The 26,782-nt window shown below is 41.3% G+C and overlaps 1 pseudogene; it reads left to right on the plus strand.

The window, feature by feature from the left end:
- The first annotated feature begins 3,912 nt into the window (after window positions 1–3,912).
- Window positions 3,913–26,782, plus strand: part of LOC142592895 (uncharacterized) — a 43,011-nt pseudogene continuing 20,141 nt past the window's right edge.

Raw genomic sequence — 26,782 nt, forward strand, 5'->3', positions numbered from 1 at the left:
AGTCTTTCTGGGGACATGAAGGTGATGGGCAGATCCAATTGCTGTCTTCAATTGTCTAATGGGTCATTATAGAGATGATGGAGCCAGACTTCTCAGGGATGTACTATGAAAGGATGAGGTAATGAACACAAGTGGTCACAGGAGAAATTTCTGTTTGATATAAGGGGAAAAGTCTCTACAAAGTACAAAATCAAATATTGGAACAGGGTCCCTGAAGGCTGTGATGCCATTTTCCTTGGAGATTTTCAAAACTGAGCTGATGAGGCCCTGAGTGATCTGATGTATGAATTTAACCATGCTTTCAATAGAGGACTGGTCCAGTCATGTCCAGAAATCAGTGCAAATTAAATTATTTTATAATTCATAAATATATATGTATATAAAAAATATATATAAAATATATAAATCTGTTTTATATACTAGGAGAAATTAATACCTTTACTGAAAAGCACTGGCTATTGGGCACAGTGGACTTCTTGGTCAGCCAGAGTTAGTAATCTCATAAATACTTGAAGCTGAAATGATCATTCAAGGAAATATTTCTGGCCTCATTGCATTTCACAGAAAACTGAAGTCAGTGGATAGAGTAGCCCTGGTTTCACAGGGGTTTTCATGAGCATCTAGGTAAGGACTAAGAAACCAGCATCACTTCATACAATGCCCTGGATTCTTCAGGGTTTCCTGCCTGTTCCTTGAATTTCCTTCAACATGTGATACTCACAGGCTTGTCTCTTGTAATTATAGGTTTTATGTAGTCTCTGTTTTTACTCATCTACTATAAACATATTTCAGAAATCATCAAAATCATATTCCAAAACCGCATTTTTTTCTTCTAAGTAAAATTTATGGGAAAAATATTATTTTAAACACTGTGTTCAAAAAGTTTTTACTTAGAACTCATTCTGAAATTGGACTTGCATAGGCCATGACACTAAGAGTTCTGACAGGCATGTAATGTCTAAGCTAGGGAGAGAGAAAAATCAACATTTTGGGTTTTACACACAAAGATGTAAAGATATGCAGCTGTCATATCCACACTTTTAGATACAGTTACCAGATACCTTAGGTATCTGCTTATAATGCTGAAACACATAGTCCATTTGAAAATGAGAAATTACTGGTGCCAGAGAGTTTATTTTATTTTACATTAAAAAAGCTTGGATGAAAGTGAGGAAAGAAAAGCTTGGGATTGCAAAAGAAAGGTGATTCCCATCCTTTTATGGTTACCAGACCTGAACAGAGTACAAACCAGGCCAGATATGGGGAAAGTGGACATGGTGTCCCGGTTTCAGCTGGGATAGAGTTAATTTTCTTCCTAGTAGCTGGCATAGTGCTGTGTTTTGGATTTAGGATGAGAAGAATGCTGATAACACACTGATAGATAGTTTTAGTTGTTGCTAAGTAGTGCTTATGCTAGTCAAGGACTTTTTCAGCTTCCCCTGCTCTGCCAGGTGCACAAGAAACTGGGAGGGGGCACAGCCAGAATAGTTGATCCAGACTGACCAAAGGGCTATTCCATACCATATGACGTCATGCTCAGTATAGAAACTGGGCGGGGTTGGCTGGGGAGCAGTGATCGCTGCTTGGGGACTGGCTGGGCATTGGTCAGTGGGTGGTGAGCAATTGCATTATGCATCACTTCTTTTGTATATTCTTTTATCATCATTATCATTATTTTCTCTTCCTTTGTTTTCCTATTAAATGGTCTTTATCTCAACCTATGGGTTTTAATTTTTTTTTTTTCTGATTCTCTCCCCCATCCCACCAAGGGGGAGGGGGATGAGTGAGCAGCTGTGTGGTGCTTAGTTGCTGACTGGGGTTAAACCATGACACATGGACATGTGTTTCTGGCAGTGGAGTCATGTGTCAGTGGCGTGGCTTCCTTTCACAGCTCTGCTCTACATTGACTTGGATTTCTTTTTGGTTTTCCCTGTATTTTTAGGACTATCTCTTAATTGGTTGAAAAAGTGTAGTGTAGAAGCCCTTAAATTGACAGGGTCTGCTTGAGCTCCCTGACTGAATTTAATTAATGCATTAATTAGTCTGCTAGAGAGGAACACTTTAATAGCAGAAATGCTTCTCTATGCTCATGCAGCCACACTGGTATCTATGCATACTTCCCTGCTCTGCGTGGACTTTGCAGACTGGAGTTGGCTCAGGGATCAACACTGTCCTCCTCCACTGTCTAGTAGAGACAAAGCATTAGTTCCTCATCTAGAAAAAACATGATGATATTTCTCTCTTTGACTGTGTTTCTAGCTAGACCAATTACTTCTTATGTGTGCTCAAAAAGATCCACATCAGGGACTGATTCTTTCTTTCCCTTTTCCTATCACAACTTAGAATATTCATGGTCTCCTCCTGTGATTATACCTTCTTGACTCAGACTAAATTCCCAGTCTTTTGACTTTGTGGCCCATTAGCACTCAGGGGTTGCCTAAAAGGATGAAGTTCAATCCAGATTTTTTGTCTGAGAGGTACAGCTGCAGGTGCCTAAGTGATGCAATGCCAATGCAGATGCACCCAGGAGCATCTTCTGGTTCACATCAATAGTCTGTCTAGCCCCATATTTTCTGTGACAGGGGCAATAGAAAATAATATCTAGGAAAAGCACATATGTCTGGCTACATTTTGTCATTCATTCCCCTTGTATTCTCTGAGCATGGTGTATTAGGGATGCTAGAGAGTCTGTCTCTTCCTAATCTTTTTAGTATCCATTTATGGACCTGCTGTCCATCAATTTGTTTAATTTTATTTTGAACTTCTGATCCTGTCTGCCTCTATTCTATGGCAACAAACTACAGAATTTCACTACCAATTGTATAAAAAAGTACTTTCTTTTACCTAGTTTACCTTGTTTTATTGAGTGTTCCCAAATTTAGCATTGTGGGATTTGTTACTTTCACCTTATCCATTATCCTTATGATTTTGTAAAATTGAATACTTTCCATTCTCTGCCTTGTCCATTCTAAACTGAAGGGTCCTAGGTTTTATAGTGTCTCTTTTTAAGGCATCTGTCCTTGTAAGACTCCACTCCCTTTATCATTTTATCTACCATTCTCTATATATTCTTTTGCCAAGCCACTTTTCATCATCTGTCAGCAGTTCTGGTTAACAGGGGAGGTCCTGGATGACTGGAGGCTTGCCAGTGTGACACCCATCTACAAGAAGGGCCAGAAGGAGGACCCGGGAAACTACAGGCCTGTCAGCCTGACCTAGGTACCAGGCAAGATTATGGAGAGGTTCATATTGAGTACGCACAACAGGGAAGTGCAGGTCAACCAGGGGATCAGGCCCAGCCAGCATGGGTTCATGAAAGGCAGGTCCTGCTTGACCAACCTGATCTCCTTTTATGACCTGGTGACCCACATGGTACATGATGGAAAGGCTGTGGATGTCATTTACCTGGAATTTAGCAAAGCTTTTGACACCATCTCCCACAATATTCTCCTTGGGAAGATGGCAGCTCATGGCTTGGACAGGCGTAGTCTTCGCTGGGTAAAAAACTGGTTGGGTGGCCGACCCCAGAGAGTAGTTGTAAATGGAGTTAAGTCCGGTTGGCAGCCAGTCACGAGCGGTGTTCCCCAGGGCTCTGTTTTGGGGCCAGCCTTGTTTAATATCTTTATCAATGATCTGGATGAGGGGATTGAGTGCACCCTCAGTAAGTTTGCAGATGACACCAAGTTGGGTGGGAGTGTTGATCTGCTGGAGGGTAGGATGGCCCTGCAGAGGGACCTGGACAGGCTGGATCGATGGGCCGTGGCCAACTGTGTGAGGTTTAACAAGGCCAAGTGCCGGATCCTGCACTTCGGTCACAACAACCCCATGCAGCGCTACAGGCTTGGGGAAGAGTGGTTGGAAAGCTGCCTGGCCAAAAAGGATCTGGGGGTGTTGGTCGACAGCCGGCTGAACATGAGGCAGCAGTGTGCCCAGGTGGCCAAGAAGGCCAACAGCATCCTGGCTTGTATCAGGAATAGTGTGGCCAGCAGGAGCAGGGAAGTGATTGTCCCCCTGTACTCAGCGCTGGTGAGGCTGTACCTTGAATACTGTGTCCAGTTTTGGGCCCCTCACTACGAGAAAGACATTGAGGTGCTGGAGCGTGTCCAGAGAAGGGCAACGAAGCTGGTGAAGGGTCTGGAGCACAGGCCTTATGAGGAGCGGCTGAGGGAACTGGGGTTGTTTAGCCTGGAGAAGAGGAGGCTGAGGGGAGACCCTATCGCTCTCTACAACTACCTGAAAGGAGGTTGTAGTGAGGTGGGCGTTGTTCTCTTCTCCCAAGTAGTTAGCGATAGGATGAGAGGAAATGGGCTCAAGCTGCACCAGGGGAGGCTTAGATTGGATATTAGGAAAAATTTCTTCACAGAAAGAGTGGTCAAGCATTGGAACAGGCTGCCCAGAGAGGTGGTGGAGTCACCATCCCTGGAAGTGTTCAAAAAATGGATAGACATGGCACTTTTGGGACATGGTGGTGTTCGGTTGAATGTTGGACTGATGATCTTAGAGGTCCCTTCCAACCTTAGTGATTCCTAGTTTTACTTCATTAAAACATAATCCAGCCACCAAGCCAGGAACATGAAATTAAATATTACTCGACCCTTGACTAGTTTAGCGGTGGACTTGGTAATGTTAGGTTAATGGTTGGACTGGATGATCTTAGAGGTCTTTTCCAACCTAAATGATTCTATGATTCTATACTTTCTTTAACTACACTGAGATGCTCAGACAAGAACCACATACTACCCAAGATGAGGGCACACCAAATTTATATAGAGTGGCAAAAGGACATGTTTTGCCTTGTCTGATGCCTAAAATTTGGGGGATTTTTGACTATATTGCAGCTTAAGCTCATGATCTCAGTGTTGATTAACTGTAACTTCAAGGTCTTTTTCCCAGGTCATAACAACTGGTTCTTGAGTTCAGCATTTTGTAAACATGCTTTAGATTGTTTTTTTCCTAGATACAGTTATCTTTGTATTTGGTTTATGTTGCAAGATTTTAGTAGTGGAGGGCCTGCGGGGATGGTCTCTGTGAGAAGAGACCACAAGCTGCCCTCATGTTGGACAGAGCCAGCTCCAGCTGGGTCTAAAAAGGACCGGCCGCTGGCAAAAGCTGAGCCCATCAGTGACTCTGGTCTTGGAAAACATAGTTAGGAAAAGGTAAACAATGCTACACAGAAGCTGTGAGAAAAAGGAGTGAGAAAAATGTGGGACCAGGGACAGGAGGTCATAGTCATAAGGAGGTCAAATATGCTTAAAAAGAGCATCACAAAGGCTCAGTACTTTCATGAGTCTATCCCAAACACAATACAAAGAATCACAGAAAAAGACAAAAATGTTATGAAAATCAGGATTATTTGACTTTTCAGCCATGGCTTTAATTCCAGTGCCAGGCAAACACAGGATTCTATGTTCTGAGCACTTGAAGGAGCTAATGATTGGTATTTCCAAATAATAATACTAAAGGAAAATCAGACTTTAATGGCAGACGAGCATTGGGCAATGGGATGCATACACCATGCAAGCTGAGAGAGAGAATTAGGCATGATCCACAAGGAAGAAGAAAAGATCCAATTGTGCAAAAGCAAGGTAAACCCCATCTTTTTTCTTCATTTTTGTCCTGTTCCTTTCTTCCCATTTTTTATCCATTGCTCTCACTTCTTTCTCCTGAGGCTTACTGCTAGCTCTAAGTCCATTTTTAAATGTAAGGCAGAAATATATTTTATTACAACTTGATCTCCTTAAATAGGTCAGAGAATATAATTGATGAAAAAAATTCTAACACCCCCCACCTGCAAAAAGCACACAGTTAATTTGCCTCTTACACAAAAGTACTTAACACCTGAGAAATGTTCTGTCTTAAATTCTGATATTAGAGACATGAATATGGGAGCCCTTGATACTAGCTTAATTCATGTTATTTAACTAAAACCTGTTAACCTTTATTAGCATTAACCTTTGACTTTATTAACATAATTAATTGAAATATGAATACTTGGATAAATCTCTGGGGAATAATACTTTTAAAAAAATAATTTGAAAGGGAGATACTTAACCTTCTCTAATACGCCAAGGAAATGTCTAGATTATGTTGCCCCTAAGTGATCTCTGAATTGCCTAGGAGCAAGGAAGTAATTAATGGCTGGTCGTGATGGCAAGGGAAAGAATGGCCTGTCTGTGCTGGACCAGATGTCACACATCAAACTTCTCCTTTCCTGTGGCTATCTTCATAAAACAATGCAAAGCACAGATCCTCTGGCCTCTACAGTTTGAGCTACACTTGTGTATGAAGGAAAAAAGCAAAAAAACCAGTAAGTCTTTATTAAGATAACTTCTTGCATTAAAAAATTAACTCTGAAAGTTGTTAAAATGGTTGCAAAGAACTGGGAAAGTCTGTTAGAGAAGGATCTCTCTAAAGATGCCCTGAGCTTACACGCAGTTTCTAAAAATCAGCAGCTAATTCTACATGGAGATTAGATTGGGTCCATCCTCAGTCTTCCCCAGAATTCCTGGTATTACTCTAGCATTAGGACAGTTCTTGTCCCTTGACTATCCTAGGAGCATGTCAGGCATAAAAGCCTGAGCAGAGAAGAACAGACTCTGCAGACTGCCACACCGCTGTGGAAAGGGGATTACCCTTTAATCCTGTCTCAGATGTGCATATGAAAAATGTTCAAAACCATTGAGTCAAAAAGAAAGTTTGAGGCAGTGTTTTGAGAGTTCCACAGTTATTTAAGATTGGGGGGCCTGGTATAACACTGCTATAACTCCTTTTCAGCCTGCACCTTTGACTTTCCTTCTAGTGGGAAATGAAGAATGCGGTGTGTGAGAGGAGGGGCACTGAAAAGCTGCCTGAAGTTTACCATCCACCCTTGAGATGAACAGCCTCTTCACTCCTCTGTGAAGGATGAAGAGGTGGTATAAAGCTACTTTACAAAATTTCTGTCTGCAGTTGCTCTTTAGATGCCTGCCTTGCTTTCTGAAATGTTTTACAGAGGGTTTATGGAGTATTTTTACAAATATTTTTCTTATCTCTCTGCCTGTAATATCAGTTCCCCTTACAGCCTTGAAAACTTTGCACTTCCAGGAAAGAAAAATTTTAACCAATAACTTTTAGAAAACACTAAAAAGTATGTATCCTCATTCTCCTCACTGCATGCCTAAGCAACCTTAAAACAAACCATGTAGCTATAGAAATGGGGGTTGCTGGATCTGCTTTTCTGTAATTCCTTTCAAATTATTTTCATTAGCACTTGTCCTGTTTCTTTTCTTTTCAAACTCATTTTTCCTTTTTTTTTTTTTTTTTTTTTAACCTTGAGATTCCATTCATTAGCCTTGTAAGCAACTTTGGGATAATATTTGTTATTTGTCCAGAAATTGTTGTGTAGAATACGACAACGTTTTTGTATGCTCTTGGTGTGCACAGAATTTCATTAAATATATTGTACACGTAACATTACAGATAATTTTAAATCCAAGGCCCAATCCAAACCTTTTTGTCATTTATGATCTCTTCAGAAAGCAATGTGAAGTTTGATTGAAAATGACAAGGACACAAAACTTTTATCAAAGTGGTTTATTTTTCATTCTTTTAGCCATCAGAAAATAAGGGTTTAAATAGATTACATCTCCCAGCTGAAAGTTCTGATTTAAGCGGCAGGCTTCTTTCCTGCATGTGATGGCTACTTTCATGTATTTTCCTTGACTATTTTCTTTCACTGTCCAAGCCCCCAGGCTAGTTCTTGGCAGGAACACCTGTCAGTAGCCGAGGGGAGCTGCTCCGGAGCCAGCCTGATCCACAATGGAGCGACTGATCTGGGCACACAGAGGATTTTCCTGAGGCAGAGAAACACCAGGGCAGCGGAGAGACCCACCAGGAGCTGGCAGCTCTCGTGGGAGATGCTGACGAGGCCTGGGCATTGCCAGAGCAACTCTGACCATCCCCACAGCTATAAAAAGCAGCCTGGGGAGTGCAAACGACCAGGAGCGCTGCCAACAGAGTGGGCAAACAGAGCGTGGCACGTTAGCCAGAGCATGGTGCAGCAGCTTGTGTGGAAGGGCACACAGGAAGGGTATAGGCACCCTACCAGCTCAAGAGGTGAGTTCAGCTGGTGGTCATCACCCTCTCAGAAGGAGCTTAGCTGCGGTATCCACCTGGAGGAAAGCCATGTCCTCTGCACTTGCCAGAATGGATGTGGCAACCCAGACAGAGCTCCCATAAAAACAGCCATCCAGGGCTCAGCTGCAAGGAGTGCCAGAGCCTTTCACTGGTAACAGATGGTGGTAGTGAGAACAGCTGTGAGACCAGGTGGATCATCTGCTCAGCTTGGTGGCAGAGTTACAAGTGGAAGTAGAAAGGTTAAAGAGCATCAGGGAGTCTGAAAAAGAGAGAGACTGGTGGAACCATGCTCTGCCCTCCCTGAGACAGAAACAGGAACAGCCACCAGGAAAAAACCAAGGTCCAGGGGATCCTGTATCCTCCCCCTGCCAGGCTGAAGGTGGTAGCTTAAAGGAAAGGAGTGAATGGAAGTAAGTCCATGCTCGGGGTGGCAGGCGAACCCCCTCTTTGCCTACCTTGCCTTCCCAGGTGCCTCTGTACAACAGGTATAAGGCTCTGGGTGTGGAAGGCCAGTCAATGGATGATGTGGATGACAGTCCATCTACACCAGAGATGTTGCCAAGGTCAGAAAGGCCTAGCCGCCATATCATGACCACCTCCACAAGGAAAAAAAATATGCATTATAGTTGTAGGCAACTCCCTCCTGAGGGAAACAGGGGGTCCAATATGCTGGACAGACCCTTGTCTTAGGGAATTTTGCTACCTTCCTAGGGCCTGGATTAAGGACATCACTGGAAACTTCCTAGCCTGGTACGGCCCTTGGACTATTACTCATTACTGCTTTTCCATCTGTTGGTGATGAAGCCGCAACGCGTAGTCCAAGGGTGATCAAAAGAGACTTCAGGACCTGGGGATGGTTGGTAAGGGAATCTGGAGCACAAGTTATTTTTTTCCTCTCTCCTTGAAGTTGCAGGCAGTGACATTGGAAGAAACAGACAGGCCAGTTGTTAATACATAGCTCCATGGCTGGTGTCACCACCACAGTTTTGGATTTTTTGATAATGGGATTGCCTATGCAGCACCAGGCCTGCTGGTGTTGGATGTAATTCATCGTTCTCAAAGGGGGAAGTTGATCTTTGCTCACAAGCTAGTGGGGCTCACTGACAGAGCTTTAAGCTAGACCTAAAGAAGAAGGGGGATAATATCAGGATTGCCTGTGACAAGCTGTGGGATAACATGCCAACTGGAGTACTGCATCCAGGTCTGGAGTCCTCAGCACAGGAAAGACATGAACCTGTGGAGCAGGTCCAGAGAAGGGCCACAGAAATAGTCAGAGGGATGGAACACCTCTCCTGTGAAGAAAGGCTGAGAGATTTGGGCTTGTTCAGCCTGGAGAAGAGAAGGTTCCAGGGAGACCTTATTACAGCCTTTCAGTACTTAAAGGGGGGCTTATAAGAAAGATGAGGACAGACTTCTTAGCAGGGCCTGTTGTGAAAGGACAAGGGGTAATGGTTTTAAACTAAAAGAGGGTAGATTTAGACTAGATATAAGGAAGAAATTTTTTAGAATAAGGGTGGTGAAACACTGGTACATGTTGCCCAGAGAGGTGGTAGATGCCTCATCCCTGGAAACATTCCAGGTCAGGCTGGATGGGGCTCTGAGCAACCTGATCTGGTTGAAGCTGTCCCTGCTCACTGCAGGGGGGTTGGACTGGTTGAGCTCTGAAGGTCCCTTCCAACCCAAACCATTCTGTGATTCTATGAACACAAACCCCAGATGCATCTTTCTTAAAGGTGTTCACAAATCATCGGTGATTCAAAGCCAGAGTTTATATCACAGTAAGTTAAAGGCAAGCTGAACAAAAGACAAGAGTGTCAGCTGGATCTCTGCAGACCTGGTAAGAAGGGAAAATGAGAATATTAGGAAAACCAAAAAAGTGGGAAATGTTCAACTAAGAGCTCTCAGTTGATGGGAAAGCAGGACTGGTTATTAAGATATCAGACAGGACCTCAAGGGAGGGATTTTCTCTAACTATATTGGGTTTGTGTGGCAAGATTTTCATAGCAGGGGGGCTACAAGGGTGGCTTCTGTGAGAAGCTGCTAGAAGCTTCCCCGATGTCTGATAGAGCTAATCAGCGACCGTGGTAGTGCCACAAAATACTGTGATGCAAACTACAGCTGGAGTGAGGAGTAAGGACATGTGAGAGGAAGGACTGTGCAGCCCCCCAGGTCAGTGCAGGCGGAGGGCAGGAGGTGCTCCAGGCACCGGAGCAGAGATTCCCCTGCAGCCCTGGTGCAGCCCATGGGGAGGCAGCTGTGCCCCTGCACCCATGGAGGCCCCCGGGGGAGCAGAGATCCACTGCAGCCCGGGGAGGAGCCCACGCCGGAGCAGGGGGATGTGCCCCAAGGAGGCTGTGACCCCGTGGGAAGCCCACGCTGGAGCAGGCTCCTGGCAGGAGCTGTGGCCCCGTGGAGAGAGGAGCCCAGGCCGGAGCAGGTTTGCTGGCAGGGCTGGGGACCCCGCGGGGGACCCATGCTGGAGCAGGCTGCTCCTGAGGGGCTGCACCCCGTGGAGGGACCCACGCTGGAGCAGTTCATGAAGAACTGTAGCCTGTGGGAAGCATTCACTTTAGAGAAGTTCATGGAGGACTGTCTGCCGTGGGAGGGACCCCACACTGGAGCAGGGGAAGGGTGTAAGAAGTCATTCCCTAAGGAGGAAGGAGCAGTAGAGACAACATGTGATGAACTGACCGCAACCCCAGATCCCTATCCCCCTGCGCTGCTCATGGGGAGGAAGTAGAGAAAATTTGGAGTGAAGCTGAGCCCAGGAAGAAGGGCGGGGTGGGGGGAAGGTGTTTTAAGATTTGGTTCTATTTCTCATAACTCTACATGTGTTCCCACTCCTCTCTCCTACTCAGTTTTGATTGGTAGTAAATTAAACTGATTTTCCCCAAGTTGAGTCTGTTTTGCCCGTGATGGTAATTGCTGAGTGATCTCCCTGTCCTTATCTCAACCCATGAGCCTTTTGTTATATTTTCTCTCCCTGTCCAGTTGAGAAGGGCAGTGATAGAGCAGCTTTGGTGGGCACTTGGCATCCAGCTAGGGTCAACCCACCACACTACCCCATTCAAGGAATATATGAATGACTTCAGAGAAGTGTCTTTGTCTGTTGTGTGACTCAATTTTCTGAATGCAAAGCTGAGTTAATAACAGTATTTTTTTTTATTTCAGCTGGCCATGTTTGTTTAGGTGTCTTTAATTACTAAATATTTGATAGCATGCAGCCCAACTGGACCTCCGTTTCTCTGAGAAGGGTTCTTCTGTGTTGCCACTGCGTTACCACTGTCAGTAATAATGAGTTATTCTGATTAAGTACTAAAGATACATTAAATTTAAACTCTGCTTGGAGGACTTTTTACCAAAACCTGTAGAGACAGGACAAGGGGCAAAGGTTTTAAACTGAAAGAAGTTAGGTTTACACGGGACATAAGAAAGAAATTTTTTCAAATGAGGGTTGGTAAGACACTGGAACAGGTTGCCCAGAGAATCTGTGGATGGCAATCCCTGGAAGTGTTCAAGATCAGGCTGGACAGGGCTTTGAGCAACCTGATCTAGTGGAAGATGTCCCTGGCCATAGCAGCGTGGTTGGACTAGATGATCTTCACCTCCGAAGAAGAGCAATGAAGCTGGTGAAGGGTCTAGAGAACAAGTCTTATGAGGAGCAGCTGCAGGAACTGGGGTTGTTTAGTCTGGAGAAAAGGAGGCTGAGGGGAGACCTTACCACTTGCTTACAACTACCTGAAAGGAGGTTGTAGCAAGGTGGGTGTTGGTCTCTTTTCCCAGGTAACAAGTGATAGGACAAGAGGAAATGGCCTCAAGTTGTGCCAGTGGAGGTTTAGCTTGGATATTAGGAAAAATTTCTTCATGGAAAGGATTGTTAATCACTGGCACAGGCTTCCCAGGGAAGTGGTTGAGTCATCATCCCTGGAATTGTTTAAAAGATGTGTAGATGTGGTGCTTAAGGACATGGTTTAGTGGTAGACTTGGCAGTGTTATGTTTACAATTTGATTCAAAGATCTTAGGGGTCTTTTCCAACATAGAATCATAGAACCACAGAATCGTTTAGGTTGGAAAAGACCTTTAAGATCATCCAGTCCAACCATTAACCCAACATTACCAAGTCCACACTAAACCAATTAACATAAATGATTCTATAATTCTGTGATTCTATCTTTAAAGATCTCTTCCAACCCAAACCATTCTATGATTCTATGACATATATTTCATGTTTATTTTCTAGAAAAGTAGAACAAAGTCTGCAGCAATGTACCATCTCCTGTTCTGCTTTGCTTGCTGGCCTAAATCTCAGGCTGGCATTGAGGCAAGATTTCTGCTTCTGTCTTTTCAGTCCTTTCTCTCTTTTTAACCTTCAAAACTTATCACCTCACAGAGCACTTCCTGGATTGTTGCAGTGGTGGAAGAGGATTTGGGGAACATGAGTAGCCATGAAGATATGGAAGACTGTTTCTGTGACCTAGTCCTGCCTCTTTCAAAGTCTCCTTAGTGCCCGTCAAGGAAATAAGAGGGTTTTTTTCTATGTGGAGGTAAGCTAGTGGGGACTACTGCTTGCCATTCCCAGAAGCCCCAAACATACACACAACAGGGAGACAGTAGAAATTAAAAATTAAACAAATGGATGCCCAGCCTGAAATATCTTTTATGATGGTGTTGTGAGACAGAAGTCTGTGGATAGAGGAAGATCACCATATTTACTAACCCCAAATGCTAGGCTTCAATGAATGCAAAGCTCCAGGAGCAAATTATCAGTTGCAGTACCCACTGAGCTAGGGTATATAAAGCAAAGCCGTTTCAAAGGGGATAGTTTTTAAGTTGATTGAAATCTGCATAACTCCAATGAAATCCAGAGAGTCAGAGACTTAAGAGTAAGAAAGTAGCCTTAACCTTCTCTAAGGAAAGAATAATAGCCATGCAATGCTAAAATAAGCTTCTATTGCTTTCTGCAGAAACTGCAAGTGTTTGGATGTACCATCATGTGATTTGGTACCCACTGGACACACTTTGGTATTCAGACACAACATATCCTGCAGGAGCAGAGAAAAGAGAATTAAGTAGGGGAGGAGAGACAGATCCCTGTTTCTAACAGGCAGCTCGGGACCCCGCTTGTTGGGATTGCAGAAGGTGAGAGAAAGGAAAAGGTCAATTTAACACTATATCTGTGTTCCTGCCTTACCATCAGGCTTGTAGAGAGGGAGAGGGGGGTGGAAGTGCTGTCTTCTTCCCCTACAGTAAACAAGTTATCTGTAGGTGAGAACAGGGAAGATGTAGGACCTCTGTCAGCTCTTCTACTCTATCAGAATTGTGAGGACAAAATTTCACTTTTAAAGATGTTGGTTAAATTGTTAAAATTTCCCACCAGCTTAGTTTTCTTCTAATATCTTTCAGCTTCCGATGCAGTTCCTAATTCCTGAGCTTCAAGGAATATGTATTGTAGTATGAAATGTAATGTTCAAATGTCTGGAACATAGGATTTTCCATACCAGATCAGGCCATGAAGTCACACTAGTCCATAGCCTGCCTGATGGCATGGCCATTATCTCAGTTCAGAGGAGGCAGTAACCAGGCAGGCAATCTAAGTGCTGAATTCCCTTCTTGCCTGAAAATAGCATGGACTTGCCTCTGGGCTCTGAAAGTTGAAAATATCCATTGATATTTTTCTTGCCACTGCTTTTGAATTTTTATTATAACCAATCTTCTTGGGTAACAGTTTTATACTTCAGAGTACAAAATTAAAAGCTTATTATACTGTGTGGTATATATATATCTCTCAGATGACGCTTATATTGATGTTTCAGTAACATCCTATTTCTTTGAATTATTCATATGTTGGCCTCTGGGCTCTGAACATTTTAAATTGTCATAAATAGATAATGCATAGTAAGATATGGATGTGTGCATGTGTATAGGTGTGTAGATTCTCACCACAAAAGCTCATGTTGCGTTACCCAATTTTAAAGCCAGTATGGAGTATACTAGATAAAATATATCTCTTTGCAAAGAGATAACACAAGAGCCTTTGCTCTCCCAGCCATGGTCTTTGAAGGGTGTAAGCATTTGCTTACAAGCTGTGGGGCTTGAACAAAAAGATAAACATGCACTTAAGTGCTTTGTGAAGTAAGTTGGGATACCGATGTGATGTCTCAAATGTAAGTAGGCTTAATAAGAAAAATAATTAACTCATATGAGATTAAGACAGTATAGTGTTTATTAGTTGCTAGGCATTTGCCATAATCCTTTTCTCTATTTCAAAAGACTTGATTAACAAATCAAGAAAAAAAAAAAACAAAACACATCCCTTTGCCTATGGTAACCATTCATACAACATGGAGAGCAAGTACTGGGAGCAGACAGTGTGAACGAGGTAGAAGTTCCATTGCAAATATGATCCAGGAAACTTTCTTATCTACATAAACCCTCAGTGTACAAGTCATTCATGTATAATTTTGTTGGACCAAGATACAACACAATTATGGGAGTTTAAACAGTCAGCAGTTGTGAGCTTAGCTGCAGTAACTGACCACATGCACATTCTTAGCATCCAGCAAATACGAAATAAAGCACATTCGTTTGAATCTCAGTGAGAGAGAATCAAGATACAGTGAGTCATCACACTTTTTACAAGGAACAAGGAGTGTGTTTAATCAGTTATCCAGACTCAACTAACATTTAGAAACTGTTTAAGCTGTGGTTACTTATTTGAAACATTATTATAGTGCAAATGCAAGTGCTCCAACTTTAAAAAAAGAAAAAAAACACCCCAAACCTGTGTGGAAATAAGAAGAAACCTTTTTTTCACAATGAGGACAGTCAAGCAGGGGAACAAGTTGCTCAAAGAGGTTGTGCAGTCTCTGTTGGAGGTTTTCAAGATGCGACAGCTCAAAGCCCTGAGCATCCTGGTCTGATCTCATAGCTGACCATGGTTTGAGTAGGACCTTGGACTGGAAATCCTCTATGACCCCTTTCAGCCATTACCCTCTTAGTCCTGTGATGATCCTATGAAACTGAAGAATGAAGGTCACCTTCATAATCTCAGTCTGACTTTGGGAAATGTACAGACAATAAATCCAATACTATGGAAAATTCTTTGACACTTAATTTAAGCAGGTGAGTGAGAGAAGTAGCAGATTGTGATCTTGCAATGAGGCACTAAAATGGGTTGAGGTGCCCCGTAAGGGCTTGAAAAGATATTTTCTGACCCTATTTAGCATCTAAAAAAGTAGGGTACATTTTCAGGTAGATAATATAATAGAATGATAATATTATAGAATATAGGGCACTTCTCTGAAGCAAAGTCCAGCACTGTCATTGCCAGATTTCAAATCTCAGCTGCAGTGCACAGAATGAACAGAGCTTCTTGAAGAAGAAATCACTGGTATTGTGCAACTGTGAGAAAAACACATTTCCATGGTCTTACACTGTCATGAATCTGAACCATTTTATCTCAAATTCTCAGAGTCATCCAGTGTAAATCGGTTGTCTGATACGGAACACCTTGTTGCCAGGATAGAATTAAGACAACTTTCTCTAGTAGGTAAAATTCAATAGATATTCTAAATTATTCGCCTAAACTCCCTGTAGCCTTGGAAAAGGGACAAGGGCACTCTCCAGCTTAGGTGGCTATGCTGTTTGAGATGGATCACCATCTTGGAGTGCTGTTCTCTATGCAATATGGAAGGAGCTTACCTGACAAGTATAAATACTTAGCTTCTTGATGCCTAAAGTCAAGAGGAATACATCCCCAACTCAAACAGCTGACAGTCTGCAAAGTTATAAGCACTGGAAAGCAGGTTTTATCTGGATAGCTATCAGCATCTTCCACCATGAACAATTCCATCAAGTCCAGTTCTGGTGTGAAGACACATATATTTGCACAGGCTACCATCAAAAGCCTTCTAATTTCTTGATATGTCATGTACCAGTGAGTTCTTCCATTTTGTCTTTCATATTTTATCAATGACCAATGAGGAGTTGAGTACATACTGAGTTTGCAAACAGCACTAAGTTAGGAGGGGCTGTTGATTCCCTCGAGGGTAGAGAGGCCTTACAGAGACATCTTGATAGATTAGAGCACTGAGCAATCACCAACCTTATGAAATTTGACAAGGACAAATGCTGGATTCTGCACCTGGGATGGTGTAATTCTGGATGTACATATAGACTGGGAGTCAAAAGTCTGGAACGCAGCCCTGCAGAAAGGGATCTGGGAGTTTTGGTTGATGGTAAGCTCAATATGAGTCAACAATGTGCCCTGGCAGCCAAAAGGACCAACTATATCCTGGGGTGCATTAAGCACGGTATGGCTAACTAGTCAAAAGAAGTGATTGTCACACTCTACTCAGCATTGGTGCAGTCTCACCTTGAGTACTGAGTGCATTTTTGGGCTCCACAATATAAGAAGGATATCAAAATATTAGAATGTGTCCAAAGAAAGTCGGTAAAGATGGTGAAAGGTCTAGAAGGCATGACTTATGAGGACCAGCTGATGATACTAGGTTTGTTCAGCTTAGAGGAGACTGATTTCATTGCTGTCTACAACTTCCTCATGAGGGGAAACAGAGAGGGAGGTGCTGCTCTCTTTGCTCTGGTGTCCAGTGATAGGACGCAAGGGAATGGCTTAAAGCTGCATCAGAGGAAGTTCAGATTGGATATTAGGAAAAATTTCTTCACTGAGGCGGTGGTCAAGCAGTGGAACAAGCTCCCCAGGGAAGTGATCATGGCCCCAGGCCTGCTGACGTTCGAGAAACTTTTGGACAATGCTCTTAGATATATGGTTTAAATTTTAGGTGGCCCTGTGTGGTGTCAGGAGTTGAACTCGGATGATTGTTGTTGGTGTCTTCCAACTGAGGATATTCTATGATTCTATGATTCTATGAATCTCTGATTCCATAGTTTTGTCTTAAAAATTTAAATATTTCATCTTTAATTTCAAGCAGCACTGCCTTATCTCTTCTTACTGACACACAATAAAAAGCAACGGAGTGATTTCCCTTCACCCCATTTTTTTTGTTGACTTCCACGTGTTCCCTTTGCAGTTGCTCTTCTTGCTCCTATTCAGCCTCTCCTCACATGAAAACCTCTCAGGGTTCTAATCTTTTATAGTTAGCTCTCCTCTATTTATGGGAGGTCTTATGCTGAGATTGGATGTATAAGCTGAACTTTGTGTTCCAGATGAGAATATAGCACTGATTCAAAAAATGGTATTATCAAGTTCTTGGAATATTTTTCCCCCTGTTTGCTTACAGAGGTTTTTTTGTTGTTATTGTTGTTGGGTTTAATCTCTGCGATGCACTGAGAAAGGTACTAATAGAAATGGTATGAATCTGCAAAGCTACACTAAAGTCAGTGCAGGTAAATCAATTTACATGAACTGAAACTCTTGCCCCTTAATATTATTTTCACATGTAATTATGAGGTTTTCTGTATGCATATTGTGTTGCTATATTTTTAATTCTTTTTTGGAAAACAAAATTGGCCTGATGTGTTTACATTAAAATGAAATATTCAGCTTCTGTCAATACCAGTCTTTGAAAAGCTTATTGATATTTGAAGCTACTGTCTTTCTTCTCTCTTTCTTTTTAATTGACCCAGTTTAGGAAAGAGAATTTAAAAATGGAAGTTTTTAACTCTCTTTCCTGTGAAGAAAATTGTAATGCATGGAATATTTATTCTGCCAAGTATTGCTGTCAGCTAAAGCTGCAACTGAGAAGCAGCAGCTAGATCTATTTTGGAAATTTCTTCCCTGATGTATCTGACCTTTCTTGCGATTTTTTTTAAATCACATGAAATAATTCTTCACTGTTTAGAACACCAATAGCCAGAGGTTGGCATTAATGATACATGATGGTGCAGCACTGTAAAGTGTCTTGCTGTACAAATGTGATAGAATTGCTTATTAGCCTGTATTTGTCAGGTTCTGCTCCAAGTCCCCCCAAAAATCAGTTGGAGATTGCTCTGGTGGGTTTGAATCCAGCCCTCATCTTCACTTCTGAAAGAAGCTTACACAATTCTTTCCTTAAAAACTGTCCTGATTTTGAATCAATGATTAAAAAGTCAGTGTCTCTCTGCTCAAAAACTGAATGGTGGCTTCCACTGTTCTTCTTTCTCTATACCCATATTGACTTTACAATTAAATTCCGCCCAAATTCTTCTTGTCAAATGCATATTGACACTCTTGGCTAAGCCTGATTGACTGTCAGCTTCCATGCAAAGCTCTCCAACAGCCTCCTCTCTTCCTCTCTCTCTCTTTCATTTATTGCTTTCCTATCCCTTTCAAGATAAGTTCTAAGGTAATATGGGACAATTTTATGGCACTGTAATCAACTGGCATTAAGTACCTTTAATCTTATGCTTTGAAATAAAGTACCTGTATACAAGCCACACACTGGGAGCAGCTTAGATCAGTCCAGAATGATCAAGTTCCATTGCTGATGATTTTCTGAGACAATTGAATTCTTTCTTATGAATAATACAATATGGTACACTGAAGATCTCCACACCTTTATTTTTTTGATCCACAACTCCTTAAATTTTTTTGTTCCTACTGTTACTTCTCCCAGCTGCTTGGAGAAGTAAGATCTTTTTTCCAAAATCTGTTTCTCCAGGTAGTGACAAGCACGATGCCTAGATTTTATTCACACCCTGAATCCTCTTCAGCTTTCATTTTTCCAAGCCCATCATCATTCACTGAACATGAGATTTGCTCCCCTGTGCACCTCTTAAAGACAGACTGTCCTTTCTCCTGTTCCGTGATCCTGTGGCTAGTGTCATGCAGAAGCAGGGGTCAAGCTTAGTTAATAGGGTCTCACTTTCCAAGGAGAATCTCTTTCACATCTTTAGGTGATATGAAGGTCCTTGAGCACTCTCTCTTCCCAAGATCTCCAAAAGCAAAAAAGCCTTATTCTGGTGAGTGGTTATTTGACAATGTCAGTCTGGTTGTTTGAGAAACTCCAGCAGTTCCTCAAAAAGCAGTATTAATGGATTGATTCATTTACATTCTCCCATCTGCACAAAAATTGCCAGTACCTGGGTAGGAGATGGGATATATTATTACATGAAGCTCATGGGACTCCTTTAGTATGAAAATTGCAATACAAATATATTATTATCTATCTCAAAATACACTGAAATAATCAGTCCCACACTCATCACCATGGTACCTGAACACCTCTGGGATGATATAATAATGTAATTGATCTAAAAAAGGTAGTGTAATTATACCTCTGCTGCAATATTTCACACATAGAGACTATTTATTATTACTCTTTTACTTAGTTTTTGAAAGGATCTATTTTCTTCAATGAGGAACAGTGGGATAATTTACTGACAGGAAAGCTTTTTGTTTGGGGAAAGTATTAGACCTTAAATGAGAAGTTCGGTGTTTGCATTTGAACAATTGATTGACTCCTTGCACCTCAGGGCCCCTCAACAAGAAAAGATAACAAAGCTTTCTTTTACTCCAATGTGTCTTCTCTGGTTGGATGCTCAAGACCCAGAGAAACGTTCATTCTGGGGACTGACCCAAATTTGACATCTAAAATGTAAGCTTCTAGTCCAAGATAGTCAACCTGACCCCTCCTGTAGTCAAAAGGGAGAAACTGAAACCCCCAGAAAGAAAGATCTATCTCATACCAAGAAGGGTGTCTGATGGGTGGGACAACTGACCACAATTACAATTTTTGACAATAGATGGAACCTAAATAACCAATTTAGCCTGGTTCCTGAATGAATGCAAGCACTTCACTACCTTTGTGAAGTTGGACTGTAGTGGATTAAGGCATGGATTTCTCTTCTGCACTGCATTTTCTCTTACTGTATGTGAAGCCCAAAAAAGATAAAAATTCCACAGGGCCTGAAGGCACAGTTTTACATAGTATACTTCTTTACACACACACACATGCACGTAAGTATATATATACACATATATAAATGTACTTGTTATAGGCACTAATTATAACAATACAGTGGTACTACAACATACATACTAGTCTAGCATTGCAGTGCTGAAAGGAACACAAACAAAATTTCTGCATCTTAAGTAGCAGAAACAAAAGAGTGTATGAATTCCTTAATACATAAATATGAGCCTGCTTCTGCTGCTTGCCTGAGAAATATTTTCCAAAATGAGGGAAAAAATCTTCAGTACAAGCTTAAATCCTTATTCAGGAAAGTGTTTAATGGGGGATTATTTTAAGCATATATTTTAGTCTTGTTGCCTTCAGGAGGACTGAGAAACGTGCAAAAGTTAAGTAAATGTCATCATGGTAAAATAATGCATCTGTCTAAATTGGGAAAAGTGAAACAATGACTGTAATTGATTGGACTCCTCTCAAAGGTCAAATGCTGCCAAACATTGGTATTTGGGGGTTTTTGGTTGTTTCTTCAATTGACTTTCCTTTTTGTAACACAACTGTTAAAAATTTATTTGCAACATTTTAATTCACAAATTTAATTATAGTAAAAACACCTGCAAGCAGTTATTAAAATTTCCCTTTAACCAGATTCTCTTATATTTTATGATCTTCACACACACACACACACAAAACCCTAATTAAATTTTCTTTGGTTTTATGCCCAATTTGCAAATTCTGATTTTCACTTTCTTCATTAATTAGATAAGGAAAAAAAACATAGGGTTTTAATTACTCATGATACGTGTGAACATACCTTCATTTTCACTTAAAGGTGAAATAGGATGCTTGAAGAGAAATTAACTAACATAGCAATTTTTCTTTCATTATCCTGACAGAAAACATATGTATCATGAGATGCTATCAGCAGGCTTGTTTGTACTTCTTAGGAATCTCTTGGGTATGTCTTAAATTGAAAGAAATTCAATTATAGGAGGAAGAAATAAAGACCTAAATCTCCAACAACACCTGTGAATGATTGCAGCATTTCTGACTTCCTTTAGCAGGATCATTCCCAGTTATGCATAGTCTAATTTCATTAGTGGATTTTACTGGGGTAGTCTGCCATTTGGTATACATACCCTCCAGTGAAGAAAATACTGATTTCAGTGAGTTCAAAGTCAGGTATAACACATATTAGTAGTCCATCTTCCTAATTTTATGAGCAAAATATGTATATGAACACATATGAATTGCTTATAAAGGGTCTTTCTGAAGGGAAGGAAAAGTCAATGGGACGATAAATGCCAATGAATAGAGAATAAATATACTGGGAAAGACCACAGGCAAAGTCCATAATAACTCACTGCTTATGCCCAATACTAAAGAAGTGGATGAGCTGGGCAGGTATCTAACACACCTTTGTTAAGACACAGCTCCCTAAATCACCAAGACATCAGCTGTACAGTTGCATTTCTCACCATTGTATTATGAAGAGCTGGTGAGTGCCACATCATGGCAGTCTCACAAGTCATACAGCAACTTCCCTGAATTATTTGTTTTTCAGGAATGACAATGCCTCTGCTTTGTCTTCTTGTCCTTCTCTTATACTGCGTGCCATACAAAGCCTTTCAAACTTATCATTTGTTCTCTGCTCTGAATAATGTAGAAATGGATGCCTACACTGAAGCTGTCAGAATCATTTAGAGAGACATGAACTACAACATAAAGAAAACAATCTGTCTATGTTATGGATTAATTTAACCTGGTTTTAGGGAATTGCAGATATACCCATGACATTAAATATGTTTTCTTCCTTATAAATTATGTAAAGAAGATAATACCAACTTTAATAGAACCATCTCTCCAAAATTAAGTAATCTCAAATCATCAACACTGAGCACGTCCAATCGGTCCCACAGACAGATTTCCCTGGTTTTGTTTTTTTTGTTCTATTGTTGTTAGGCCAGAGATCTTTTGAGACTATGAAATCCACCCTGGCTTTAGATTTGCAAACTCACACGCGTAAAGGAAAATCATACACGCTGTCATTTCAGCATATTGCAGCATTGGACTGGTAATCTGCTTAAAAATTAAATAGGTTAAAGCAGATGCAATAGACATAGTTATGAAACCTGTCATAGCTTTGAGTAATCAAACGGCATCTTCTGTGTAAAGTAACCATGTACTTAGGACTATGAATAGTACCCCAACCCTCCTGAAATGGAGTTTTACCTTAGAACTGATCTTGATTCTACTTCTTAGATAAAGGCAGTCCAGTTACCTAGGCAGTGCTCAAAAATCTTCTAATATTTGGAACAGTCAAGACATACAAATTTATGGCCAGTAACACAGTTCTTAGCTTTCTATTATCACTGTAGTCCAAAAGGATTTAGGATTTAGAAAGTCTTAGGGATAACACCGGTCTGGACACAAAGGCTGTGTAAATTTAACAGTGTTTGGGCACAGACCCAAGCAGGTGAAGTATACCATTGACACTATTAAACTATCTGAATGGTCCTTGGCAACCTTTGGGTCTCATCTATTTTAGAGTCTCCTAAATAACAGCAAGGCAGAGCTCAAGAATTAGCTCAGTCCAGGATTCATGGGTAGTTTGGATGTGGCCACCATGTTGGAAGCTTGGCGAGTTTAATAGTGTGCATATAGTAAAACTATTTGAGTGGGTATCGCGGCTGGAGGACAGGCCTTGGAAAGTCCTTAGCTGAGATGCAGCTAAGGGGATGACAAACATCTCATTTTATCTACCTTGGACACTTGCCTTAGATGGGGATCCTCTCCCTTGAGGGGTGCTTGGCACTGTCAACTGGTAATAGAAGGAACCTAGGTGGTTTGCTCAGACTTGCCACGTATCTTCCAGGCTAAGGATAAAGGAGGCAAATAATACCTCATGTAGGATTCCTTGAGTCATCTTGCATAAATCCTTTAGACTTTGTGTTGTTCGTTTTCCCCAGTTAAAGAAAAGGGAAAATATCTGACAGATTTTGCAAATGTCTGGGTTAAAAGGGTTGTAAAAGGAGGCTTTGCTATGACTGTCATTCCTGCTGTTTTTAATGGTTTGGCTTTTTAAAGCCCAAAGTCCTGGTAAAGACAATTAAAACCTTTCCAGATCTAGTTCATTAGCGCTGTACTACCAGTCCTAAAGACTGCTTTTTCAATGGGGAGAGTATTTCATCCAAATTTTCTTCAATGGTTCTGAAATCTATATGTAGCCACCTCAAATACCTGGCCTGATTCACTAGGCATTCAACACTGCTGTTTAAATCAACTGCTGAATCTTCACTGCCATGGGAAATGAGAGCATTTGTTTGGAAGGATTTACATTGGCTGTTAAGTATCAATGAAGCCAGGATTTCTGAAAGACATTAATAATTTTGTGTGCTTCCGTTTGTAAGGTGGGGAATTCAGACAGAGACGTGAGAAAGGATTTTGATTTCTGAAAGGTACCACACAGTAGCCCTAAGAAAATAAGATCTTTTTAAGGTGTTCCAAGTTAGACATGCAAAATGAAAGGTCACATTTGAAAATCGCCGAAGATACCCACAGACAATTATCACATACAGAATTCTCCAGTTTTAATTAGCAGAGAATGAATCATTCCATAGAGGGTGAGTTAAAAAAAGATAAAGGGATGCAGGGTGGGAGCGAGGGGGAAATCAAACTAGATTTCAGTAATATAATAGACAAATACTAGTTCAGATCCAGGAAATATAATTATTTGAAACCAGACCCAAAGTGAATGACAACACCACAATGGAATTATTTGGTTTTCTATAATGCTTTTCAAGCTTAAGGTAATCAGGAGCCTTTTTTTTTTTTTTTTTTTTTTTTTAACAAAGTAAATACATGAACTGCATACTTAACTATCATTGAACGTTGTAAGAAATATTTATGGATTTATTTGGCAGTTAACAACATGGCCTATAGCAATTAATATTTTTTATTTACAGAACTCAGTGCTGATAATGGACAACTAACAGGCATGCTTAATTGGCTTTTAACTACTGGTATCTTGTTATAGTATTTTCATCTTTGCTCAATGGCAGCAACATTTCTAATGATTTCAATGTGAGTTTAATATGTTGCTGATTTTTAATTACATTTTTATTGCTTATGCAAATGCATGCTCATTTGTGTGGCAAGCCAGGGGTCAGTAACAAGGACAGTTGTGGCATGTTTCTCTATTCAGTGCCTGCACTCAACAACGTTGTAGCTTCTTTCCTGTTCATTTTTCCTCAATGTGGAAGAATTGGCCTCTTTAACTCCTTGCAGAAAGTACCCAAATAGCAGAAGAGTTCATGTCAGGAATGCAGACATCCTGACTGGTGGATGGTGATGCAAGCTTTGATTGAATTATCACAGTAAAAATTGTTCTCTTCACAGGCAGTAGCCATGAAGTAAGGCTGGCATCACCTTGAGTTACCAGCTTGTGTTTACCAACTGACCTCAGTATTGCTGGCAGGTGAAAAAATGTTGGCCAGGCAGAGGTGGAAATTGCCATTGAGACTATATACTTCTGTCCTCAGAGCTGAAGGAGCTGGCACTACTAGCTTATGGAATATTTCTGTCTCCTCTTTCCCTGCTTTCTTGCAAATAAAAATCGGACTAGCAAGGACAAAACTAAAACAAACAACTCTGTAGAGTACCAGTTTGGCCACTGCAAAAATTGCAAGAGCAATCCCTCTTTTTAAGTCAGCAGCCAGTAGAGGCTGAGGTATGTCTCCAGAGACTTTTGAAACAAATCAGAAGCTTGGACATAGAGCCAGAAAGGAGGGACAAGGAAAGTTTAGCATGAAGCAGGACAGATGTTTGGGAAGCTGAGGGATCTTCATGGCCAAGAGAAGGTTCAGGTGGAATAGTCATCTTGTCTGAACAGAATCCCACTGCCTGAAGCATGTAGTCTGTTCCTGAGAACTGGATAGTCAAAAAGTCCTCGGAGGGGTCCATCAACTGGGACTTTATTGGTCCTAAGTAATTGAAGGAAAAGATGACTTGTTCTTACGTCAGTAGATGGCACTGTTTCTATGAACTACTGACACGCACACCCAGAAATGCAGCTGCATCCCCTTCATGTATTCTACACAGGGAGAAAACAAAACAAAACAAACAAACAAACTGAAAAAACCCAAACCACGCCCCCAAACAAAAAAAATCAATCATAAAATAACATTTTTAAAGTTATAAAATTAGTACCCCGGAGCTTGAAAATGTCCAAATTAATCTAAGGTTGCTCATTATCTTGTCCTTGCAGTCTGTAGGCAGTATGATATAGTCTTCACTCATATGCCCACGTTTTCCATTTCCAAATGACCACTGCCTCAGTTAATGCAATGAATAGAGTTGATTTGAGGATAAGACAACTGTATGGGATAAAGAAGAATATCCTTTATGGAATTCCAGGCTTCATTGGTCTTGCGTATTGAGGAATGGAGGTAGGTACTGCATTTCTGTCTGAGAAAGGAATCTGTGGATGTTCACTGAGTGGCACAACAAATAAACTTGTTGGATCCAGGTTGAGCTGGATGTAATGTGTTCATGCAGTGGCTATTCACCTGGTTATCTAGCGATACTAATAAACATGTGGAAATATCCAAATAACCATACTCCTGAAATGCCCACTGGACAAAATTTCTGCACAGGACAAAAATTAAGATATATTCAAGGAACATGTCTTGATTGTATGGGTATCCCTAATGGTGTCACCTGACAAGATCCATGTCGTTAAGATGTCTATGGTATGGCTAAAAGGGTTACCTTATTTATAGTCATTTAATGTGTTTTAAAATATGGTTTCCTAGTTTGTTTTTTAAGCAAATTCAGAAATACAGTCAGTCAAACATATGGAACACCTGTCATGCACCTCCCTGGTCCATCATCCATTGACGCACCAGGCTCTGCCACTTGTACTAGCAGATGGACAGAGTTAATTGGCAGCCATGGGGAAGCAGCACACAAGTGAGGTGAGATACTTTCACAGATCTAGCCAGAGAAGAAAGCACAGCACTGGACTTTTTGGGGTCCCTTCTTATCTGTGAAGGAGAACAGGTCTCAATGGCTGCAAATTCTCCCTCTTAATCCCATGAGTCTCATTTGCTTCTGCTCTCACCTAATTTTTCACTCCCAAACTTTCTTCAGTTTCAGCATTACTTGGACAGGTTTCTTAGCTAGATCCTCGTCTTTTTTCTTAACTAGCCCTGACCCCTGCTTCCTGGCTCAGTTCCTTGTCTCTCTCACATTTCTGTGCTAAATCCAATCCCCTATTTCCATATCGGTGCTTTGTCTGCCCCTCTGCTCATTCTGTTTTTTCCTTCCTATTCAGTTTTCTCAGTTTTTCATTCCTCTACTTCCCTAGCATACCTCACCCTTTTATCTAGCTGTCTTAGTCCCTTCTGTCCTACCAGATGCTATTTCACCTGGATACCATAGCTCCTGTTGGACCTGTTATTTGCAACTCATCCTTTCCAAAACTGGCTCCATTTCCAGTCTGCACTAGCCTCATCTATCCACTCAACTCACTTCATCACCCTCCATCATCAACCCCCATCTGATATTTCTCAGTCCTCTTCTTCGTGTATCAGCAAATTCTCAGTTTTAATCTACTCTTGGGTGTATTCAGTTTTATTCTTCCCAGAGTTTCCTCCTTTCTGTGTGGGAGTGGATGGATGGATGGATGGATGGATGTCAAGAGAACATGAGAAGCACGGTCATTGGTGTCCCTTGATATCAGTCAGCCTGCAATAGCTGGGAAGGTGACAGGAAACCTTGCAGTGTCACATTCAGATAA

The sequence above is a fragment of the Pelecanus crispus genome, chromosome 2 (assembly GCF_030463565.1).
Source record: "Pelecanus crispus isolate bPelCri1 chromosome 2, bPelCri1.pri, whole genome shotgun sequence".
Classification (NCBI taxonomy): domain Eukaryota; kingdom Metazoa; phylum Chordata; class Aves; order Pelecaniformes; family Pelecanidae; genus Pelecanus; species Pelecanus crispus.